The following is a 10724-nucleotide window of genomic DNA, read 5'->3' on the forward strand; positions in this document are numbered from 1 at the left end:
TGTAGTCATCAAGCTGTACAGCTGAAATATGTATAAATTTAAATTGTCAATTATACCAGATTAAAGCTGGGGAGAGGGTAGACACCGACCCTGATTAATTGGTAGAAAATCAGTACAAACTTTTGTACTTTACTGAGAGTTGATCATGGTAGGAGAAATTGGGGTTCTGTTGATCTGGTTATCTATCCAACTAGCTAGACACATTTGTGAATACTTTGTTTTAAACTCAAGAAGTATTATTAAATATTTGTTGTGGATGCTTATCACAAATCCTGCCATTTAATTTCTTGGTGGACATTCCATTTCACACCAAGAAAGTACAGTATCTCTCTCTTTACCTGCAAACATTTTCTCTTCTCTTCCTATGAATGGTAGAGTTTTTGTTTGTTTCTTTTTTTTTTTTTTTTTTTTTTTTGAGTCGGAGTTTTGCTCTCGTCACCCAGGCTGGAGTGCAATGGTGCGATCTCGGCTCACCGCAACCTCCACCTCCTGGGTTCAGGCAATTCTCCTGCCTCAGCCTCCTGAGTAGCTGGGATTACAGGCACGTGCCACCATACCCAGCTATTTATTTTTTATTTTTAGTAGAGACAGGGTTTCACCATGTTGACCAGGATGGTCTCTATCTCTTGACCTTTTGATCCACCCACCTCGGTCTCCCAAAGTGCTGGGATATTCCACTTCTTAAACCGTGAGTTCCTACTTGTTTTCCATCAGTCTTGCCTTTCCACAGTTCATGCATGATCTAGCCAACCCTCTACTAAACATCCACCTGCATAGATAAATTTGACAAGCTACAGTTGAGTTTCATGATACCCTTCAAGCCTGCTGCTCCCACACTGAACCCCATCTCAATAATAGCATCACGGGGTACTCAGTTTTTCGGTCCTGGAAGTCATCCTTGTGTTCTTGTTCTTTACCCACAAATTTTGTGAGCTGTCTCTTTAACATGTATCCATAATCTGATGATCCCTTTTATGTCCTTTATTGTCACTCTTGCCAATATTACTATTTTCTATGGACCTCTCCACAGGCTCCTAAATGATCTTATGTTTTTATACTCTTGTCCCGCTTATAGCCTCTTTATGCAGCAGCAGCAGCAGCAGCAGCAAATCATGTTATTCTTCCCCCAGTGAAAACATTTTCAATGAGTTCACATAAGTATTTGAAATACAATCTGACATTCTGGATATATCCTCAAAAATCTATATGATTTGGTCCTGGCTTCTGCTCCTACCCCCTACTCAACTCTGCTTTTGCGAACTCGGCTGCAGCCCTGCCAGCCTTCCTGCTATTTGTTTAAATGTTCAAGCTTAGTCCGCCCCCAGGCTTTAACATCTGCATTTTTGTTTTCTCTGCCAGAATATATCGTCTCCAAATCTCCAAATTGAAGGCTTCCTTGCAAAATTATTTTTTTGTTGAGATATTTCCACTTTATAACGGCCTTTTCTGCTCATCCTATCAACCAGCACCAGTTATTACCTCAGCCCTTACAAAGCTTTTCTTAATAGCTCTCACCACTACTTAAAGTTATAAATTTACTTTGTATTCTGTCTTTTCTACCAGAATTTATGAGACAGGTTTTCTGTTTTGCTAACTGCAGTATTCTCAGTGTCTGGAAAAATTACAAAAAATATTTGCTGAATAAACAACTAAATCATATCAGATTTAACTTGGGAATGAGCATTTGTACAATCTGATTAAAGTACAACTTCTTTTACTATCTCATTAACCTTTTGAATAAACATCAGCAAAATGCTATAGTACACAGCTCCAGCTTTTTCACTTTTTCTCCCATTAACCATGTTGACCTGCTTCCAGCTGCCCCTCTGACTCAGCTGCTAAGTAGCTTTCTTATATGGGAGAGTTACTTTGCAGAGCAACATCTATTGCTGTAATTTTTAAATTTTAACATGCATAAGAATTGCCTGCAGAGCTTATCAAAACAAAAATGGAAGAGTTTCAGCCCAGAGTAGGTTTGGAGTAGGGCTAGAAAATTTGCCTTTCTAACTAGTCTTCATGTTTAGCTGATTCTGCTAATCCTGGAAGCAAAATTTGAGAACCTATAGATTGGATGATGGCCATCTTCTGTTATGACTTCCTTCCAGAGATACCTGAGGAAACTGTGGTGGAAGCTTTCTATAAAAAAGGATAAGTTAAGGCTTAGTTGTGTATCCCAGCTGGAGAAGTGATCTGAACAATTGTTAGAGCAAATGTCCTGAAGAGTTTTCAGGACTGACGTATACTTTCTAACAAAATAGGAAATACCTGAAATGCCTGAAGGAACCAGCTGAGTCTGACTTGGTGAAGCTGATGTTAGCAACAAATTTTTTATAGTATTTATGGATGCATATTTAGAAAAGATTACCTAGGAGTGTTAGAGAGTCAAGAAACTAACACAAAGCAGAGATCTTCCATCTCCATATTGTTTAGAGGCTTTCCTAAGATAGCAGACCCCATGTAACAAAGAAGTTGCATTAGTTTCTTAGGGTTATTATAATAATGTACTATAAACTTAGTGACTTAAGCAACAGAAATGTATTCTATCACAGATCTTCAGGCTAGAAATCCCAAATTAAGGTGTTGGCAAAGAACATGCTGTCTCTGAAGGCTCTAGGGGAGTATTCTTCCTTGTCTTTTCTGAGATTCTAGTAGTTGCCTACAATCTTTGGTGCTCTTGTCTTGCAATTGCTTCCCTCCAGTATCATGATATTTGTGTCTTCTATTGGTGTTATTATGAAAGTTAAGTTTTAAAGCGGAGCTATGTTGGTAAGGTTTACATATGAAGATTTGTTATGTAGGGTGTATGTAACACTAAATGAAGATTTGTTATGTAGGTAAACTCATGTCACAGGGGTTTGTTGTACAGATTTTTTCATTACTTGGGTATTAAACCCAGTACCCAATAGTTACCCTTTCTGCTCCTCTCTTTCCTCCCCTCCTCCCTTCAAGTAGACTACAGTGTCTGTTGTTTCCTTCTTTGTGTTCATGAGTTCTCATCACTTAGCTCCCACTTATAAGGGAGAACATGTGGTATTTAGTTTTCTGTTCCTGCATTAGTTTGCAAAGAGTAATAGCCTGTAGCTCCATTCGTGTTCTTGCAAAAGATGTGATTTGTTCTTTTTTTATGGTTGCAAGCTATTCCATGCAAAAGGAACTACATGGCTTTTTCCTTTTGGCCCCAAAGACTTACTCCTTGCAAATAATCAATTATGATACATTTGTTAACATCTTTATATTGTCTCATCTGTCATTTCTATGTTCTTTGTTCAGTAATCTAAAATTAAGAGTTCTAATTCTCAATCACAACTATTCAGTCAGGCAGAATATCTCAACTATTAAATCTAATAAACTCACAAACTTTGATGGAGATGTAAAAGCTCTTTAGGGATTAGGAGTAAAATCCAAAAGCTTACATATATTTAATGCTTGCTAGGTGATTGTTTCAGTGCTCCGTGTTTTATATGTTAATCAACTGATTTAATTTCCTTGTCTTTTAAAAATAAAGCCATCCTATCCCAGAATTATTATTTTAACCTAGAATGGCTTTAATAGCTAGCTTTAAGGATGAGAGAATCGATTCATTAGTCAGTGAATAGAAAAGAAAGATTCTGAATCTGATCAGTGTGTTGGTATTCTTTAAACCGCACTATATACATGGTTATCCGCTCTTTTGTCTGCCTTTTTTATCACTTTTCTTTGTATCCTTCTTATGTAATACAAGTAATATTAAACAAAGAGGGGAGCATTTAAGAACATAATTTTGTTTTGCTTAAATAATTTTTATTAGTATTTATTTAGACTTAATTTTCCAAATTGATATCTGTATGTGGGCTTCTGTGTGTATATAAAGAAAAGCGTATCTGCCTGTTGAAATTCCTGAGTTTAATAAAATATATTAAGCAAATAAAGAGTCATTTTTAATATTAGACTTCTATTGTTATTGCAATAAAATCAGTTATAGTATAAGCCATTTTGAATGGCTTTTGGTTTTCATCAAATTTTTTGACTTGACAAACATATTTTAAATTTTGCAGGAGTTTTTCAACCAGAGCCATTTATTTGAGTGTCACAGGCTGCCTCTTATATGGCAAAGCCTTTTATAGCTATATATATTATAACAGGTTTATTGGAGAGTTTGAACTTTGTGAAGTACAAAATTTGAAAATATTTTTTTCTAATCAATGACCCCAACTGTGCATTGTCAAATTTTCCTTCCCTAGTGGGTAGCAGATCTTTTATTAATGTCTTGGGCACATTCTATAACTTCTACTGAAACTTATTAAGTCTAGTCTAGTTTACAATCCAATCTCCTCTCTTTTTCAGAATATAGGACTGGTTGTGGGGCCAAGAGACTTGTAGTGGTGAAGTGTAATCTACTCTTTATTTTATTTATTCATTTATTTACTATCACTAGGAGTCATATGGGAGGCTATATAGTATGCTTTTCCAGGACATCTTCCTACCTTCTATCTTAAGTCTTTGGTGCCTCTCGCAGCTCTGAGAAGAACTACAGAGAAGAGGGACAAGAATCTCTTTACTAGGCTTGCAAGAACCATAATCTGTTTCTCTTACTGTTAACTTCCATATTTTCCTGGCTAAAGGCTGAGAGACCATGAAAATCCTGAGTGATTAGTCTGTTGGTTTCTAATGAAGCACATGGGTAATTTCTTTGGAGGTCTTCTCGGGAACCTCTCCACTGCAAAATTCTCTAACTTAAGAAACGTTTAAGAAACAGAACAGATGACTTTAAAAAATGAAGGACTTTAGAAGATTTAATATCTACAACACAGGGAGACATGGGCATCCCTGAACAAGACAATAGCTCAGTGCCCATTCATATATTACTCTCAAAGTGGCTGTTGCCCACTCATTTAGAGAAGAGGCTAAAAACGTGCATGGAAAAATGCTGGCAGAAGACATTGTCTCAGTTTCAGTGTGCATAAGCTTCAGTTAAACAAAAGGTCTTAGAGTTAATGACCAACTTCTATATAAAGCTGTTTATCAGCACTGTTTTCATTGGAAGGTGAGTCTCCACAGGCTGAAGGAGCTTAATCAAGCATTATTTTCATAACAGCATCCCCAGAAGAAGTCTTGGAAATTTGTTTTTCTCATTCTAATGCTCAGTGGCATTTTAGTCTTTATATATTGACATTCTGAACAAGTTAACTAACTGCCTGGCCCAAGCCTCAGCTGAACCCTGAAGTCACTGGAGCCAGAGATGAGAGAGTTTCAAATGAAAATGAACAGCTGCAGAATGTTCAAATATGTCCAGCAGATTAAGAATTAGAGAATTAGATCCTATAATTATCAGGTCATTTTGATTTTGTAGGAGGAAATTAGGGTCATTCATTTTCCAGCTGCATGGCATGCTATTATAAAAATTTAACCCTTCACTATTTGATTTATTTCACCATTTTCCTAGTGTGTAATGTGAGGTATAGGTGCACATTTATATTTTAATAGACAGTTACCCAGTTTTTACAAAACCTTTTATAGAATGAGCCATTTCCCCCCAGTATTTTGAAATCCAAATCGTATCATACATTAAAGTATCATATGTATATACCAGGACATATTTTTAGATATTTGCTTCTACTCCATTGTTCTATTAATGCTCTATAATACTATGCAAGGTTGATAGTTTATTTTGAGATTAAGTGGCTAGTGCTCCTCATTGCCTTCCCATCTGAAAAGGTTTTCTTATTACTCATATTATTTTTCCTTATAATCTTTAGCCTGAATCTGTTTAGTTCAAAAATATTTTATGGAGATCACATTACATTATAAATTGTTTGAATCTTCTACCTTCATGAGGGTTTTAGTTTCTAATCAAAGAATGTATTCATATCTGGTTATGTTCTTTTATTGATAGTGTATCTGTTTTTGTACTCCTGTAAATGGCATTTTGTTCTTCCACTCTATCATTTGACAGTTGCTGTTGGTGGTGGTGGATTCAGTCAATAATATATTTACTAATTTTGACCAACAATAAAAAAACAGTTCTGTATGGTTCAAACTGTTTGATTTGAAATCTCCTTATTTATGCATGTTAATGTTTTACTCTGTATTATGAGTTGTTTTTATATAACACTTCTTATGTTTTCTTCTGTTTTTCAGATATTTACACACATCAACTGTAAATAGTGAGGCTACATTATTTCCAAATTCTATACCTTCAGTTTCTTTCCTGTGTTAAATTATTTTGAACCATAATTCACGTACAATGTTAAATGCAAAAAAGATACAGGTCATCCTATTGGGCCCTTGACTTTGCTAGAGATAACTTTTTTTTTTAATTGCATTTTAGGTTTTGGGGTACATGTGCAGAACGTGCAAGATAGTTGCATAGGTACACACATGGCAGTGTGTTTTGCTGCCTTCCTCCCCTTCACCCACATTTGGCTTTTCTCCCCAGGCTATCCCTCCCTAGCTCCCCCCGCCCCACTGTCCCTCCCCTATTCCCCCCAATAGACCAGCTAGAGATAACTTTTAAAGTGAGTGACACAGTAAGGATATCATCTATCTTATTACCTTTTTGAGCTGAGATGAACATAATTTGTGATGTTAAGAGAGTATCTAAAAATTCTCACATTGAATATTTTTATATTTTATTAATATCTATGGATATTATCTGGACTTTTCTCCTTAGATCAATATAAAATGATATTAATATCTGATTTAATTTTGAATACTTACATTTCTGAAATAAAATTCTCTTTAATTTCCTTCTATAATCTCGAAATTTTCTTTGTAGATATTTATGTTGGATTGTTTCATTGTGATTCATAAATAAGGCTGATCTGCAATATTTTTCTGTGGCACTTGAAAGGTTTGAATATCAGTGTCATGTGGGCTTGAAAAAAATTAGTTCTTTTTTTAAATCTTTGTTCTAGAAGAGTTTACGTAGCGTTGAGACATTATTTGTTAAAGGTATTGCAAATTTCCTATGTGAAATCATGGAAGCCTATCATTTTTGGGGTGGAAATATTATTTTACCATTATATTTTTCCTGTAGAAATTGGCCTGTTTAGAATTTTATTGCAAAGTTACTTTCCATTTTTCTCAAATTATTTATTTTATCTCAGTTTCAAATCAAGCAGATTGCATGATTTTGAATTGCCTCAGTTTTTCATATTTTAAAATTTTGTTTATTTGCTCTTTTTCCTTTTTTCCTAAGATTGGCTCATAGTTTGTTGACTGGTTATTTTGAAAACTAACTTTAATTTGTTGCTTATGTTTTTTTCAAATTTCTAAATATTTTCTGCATTTATCATTAATAATTACTCCCTATGTTACTTTGTGGCTTAATTTGTAATTTATTTTCTAGTATGTTAAATCAGTTTAATTCTTTTTTTATTGGCATGCTATTTACAGCTATGAATTATATTCTCAGTATTTCTTTAGCTGTATTCTATCTTCCTTTAAATATTTTCTGGATTTTCTTACAGTTTGATTTGATTGTCCTTTTTAGTAAAAAATTGTTTTATAAAGGATTTACTTAAGTTTTTTTTTGGTAAGGTATTTTGCCATTCTGATGATGTTAAAGTGTTACAGTTTTCTTTAATCAGATAATTGTATCTGTACAATATTTTTGTCTTGTGATTTTTAGAGCATTTTTTTTTTTTAGTGGAGAGTTTGATCCTGTTTATTGTTTTATGAGTTCATGGGGAAAATGTTGTAATTTTTCTTTTCACATGTGAGAATCAATGTATTTCAATGAGACTTATATTTGTTAGCTCTTCTATGTCTTTACTTTCCAATATTTCTATTATTGAACTAGAAATAATTCTATATTCTAAATATGTTATATACATAATGAAATATATTGATTGATAATAGATTATATAATTATGTAATATATACATCCTATTATAATTCTATTATATTTCTGAAATAGAATAATTCACCTGCCTGAAAAGATGAATTAAGTTTCCTTTCAATAGCTATTTTCTAATATTCCTTTACTTCTGTAGTTTTGCTTTATAAGATAGCTTTTTGTTATTCTTTGTACAAAAATATCCCAAACTGTTATAAGTTCATTTTTAACAGCACTCTTTGGCATCATAAAGGGCCCTTCTATTCTTTTCTAATGCTTTGACACAGATTTGACACTTTGTTCCATAATTTCCTGATTCCTTTTGTTGGCTGTTTTTAAACAACCAGAAAAATTATTTTGCTTTTATTTTTTACAGTCTCTGAAACACTTCCTTTTATAGGTTTTAAAAATATGTTTGAATGTTGCTTTTTAAAATTATTTCTTTTGTTGTTTTTCTTAAAGGGATAGGGTCTCATTATTTTTCCTAGGCTGGTTTAGAACTCCTGGCTTTACATAATCTGGCCTCCGGTGAGATTTTGCTTTGTTATTCAAGCTGCAGCCTCTCTCTAACTTTAAAGAATTTCTTTGAGCTCATAATTTTATTAAGTCAAAATATTTTGTATTAGTTTTTTCATACTATTTTTAAAAAACGTTTTCTCTATTTTAATATTTGCATAAAATAAGGTATTTAAGATGTACTTTTCCTTGAGTCTTAGAAAGAATATTGGCTGTTGGCTTAAGAGGAAGATATTTATTTATTTTTCCAGTGAATATTTACCAAATATATACTATGTGTTAATTATCCTACATTGAACAAAAATAGAACATAGATGTTCTATGGTTGTACTTCTTTTATCTCAGGAAGACTGAAGTTAGACAGTTGAGTATGTAAACTACATAGTGTCCTTTTGTATAAGATATGGTAAGGAACAAAAATAGAGTACAATAGAAGCAAATCACAGACACTGTAAGTGGGCCAACGGTTTCCATTTTAAATAGGATGGTCATGGTAGACCACATTGAAAGAACATTTGAGAAAACACTCGAATGAAGTAACAGGATTATCAATATAAAAATAAGGGGAAGGGTAAGCTCGGCAGAGGGAATCCAGTGAGCCAGTTACTCTTCTGATACCTGCAAAAAGAGGAGGAAACTTGGTAGTTGGTGAAAATACAGATGGGATTTGGGGTAGAATGTGTTCATGCCTAGTTTTATCACAGAAATAGGAAACAAATTTATCATTTGAGGATGAGTTGAAGATACATGGAAGTTGGTAAAACATATAAGTCATTGTGGGAAAGAATATGGGACCCAACTAGGGATAGATAAGACTTGTGCTCAGCAGGGATTTGGACTGGGAAGAGAGTGATTTTTCATTTTCAAAAGGATCATTCAATGCAATTGGGCATTGCTACAAAATGCTTTTTGGCGCACATGTAGCTGAGAAGGGGTGACATTTGTTCATTACACATTAACTGTAGTCTTTTATAGGCTGTTTTATATCACAAACACTAGTGCACAATTATTAGTTTTTCACATGAAGTAATGTAGATTCAAACAGAGTAAGCTAGCTGATGTTAAACATACTTTCAGGTTGATTTTAGGTGATGTTTTTATGTAATAAGGTAAAAATGCTAGAGGACCATGCTGATGAAAGAACAGATGAAAAAAGTGATAATGTATACAGACAAGTGTGCCAACAATGATTGAGGAGCAGCGAACAGGCAAAAGGTTGAAGATGATTAAGAGAAGAACAAGGAAAGTTGCTTCTTCATATGTAGGTTTCAGTTGTTTTTATCATAAGAATTTCAAATTTTATAATGGTGAACAACAGTGTATACTTTATACAGTAAAATATTTGGAACAGTTACTTTTTGTATCATAGTATAAAAAATCATAGTTGTGAAGTGAATTTACGTGTAATTTTTTGTTTACACTTCTTTTTACTAACGTACAGCATTAATACAAAAGTCCAAGAAGCTTATATTTGTGGATTTTTTAAGCTTACGTTACACTTGCAGATGGAAATGCTTTCAAAATTATTTATATCAAATACTATCTCTGTGCTGCTTTCACATGAATTGCTTATGTTGTAAATGCCATTATGGATATCTTGCAGTGGCCATAAAGTATTTGGAATGTCATTTTTAAAGTAATGCCTGATATAAGTGATATGACTGGATAGAATTAAATATTGTGGGAGTTTAGTATTTTCCAGCTGGAGTGTAATACTCTAATCATTCATTCTTCTGTTGAAAGCAATTTTGATTGAGATCACAAATCAGATGCCATTTGGGGCACAGTATTAATGACTTAACTCTCAAATTTTTATGTCATTATCAATAAATACACATACCATTTATGTGATACAGTGCTGCTTCAGTTTTCACAGTTACATTTTCAATATCCTTTTCAATACAGTGGCATATCTCATAAAGATACTTCGGAAAGTAAGATACATGTAAGGTTGATAAATATGAATTTTCTTAAATTTATTTGCTATGAAATGGAACAGCCGACCCAAGGTCTTAGGTTAAGAGACACAAGTAAATGTATTGTACAACATTATATTTTTATTTCTTTTGGGTTTGATTTTTCTCCATGATTTGTAATAAAATGGATTAATGGGCCGATTCTAATACTGATTAAATGGACTTGGCTCAGGCCTTTAACAGGAAAGTCATAATAGCAGTTGGTTTCACATCAAAAGCTTTAAAATACAAATGAAAGACTATTCAGGGCGAAGGGAAACTAGACAGTGATACAGCAGGAGACTCCTTTAAATTCAAATAATTAAATGCAGGGAAAAACTTTAGCATGCTGCTACATGTTGATAAACATATGCACAAAGTAGGTACCATTAAATTATGGAAATACCTCACATGTAGACTGTTTTTCTATGTCTTCA

The sequence above is a fragment of the Callithrix jacchus genome, chromosome 9 (genome assembly GCF_049354715.1).
Source record: "Callithrix jacchus isolate 240 chromosome 9, calJac240_pri, whole genome shotgun sequence".
NCBI classification, from domain to species: Eukaryota; Metazoa; Chordata; class Mammalia; order Primates; family Cebidae; genus Callithrix; species Callithrix jacchus.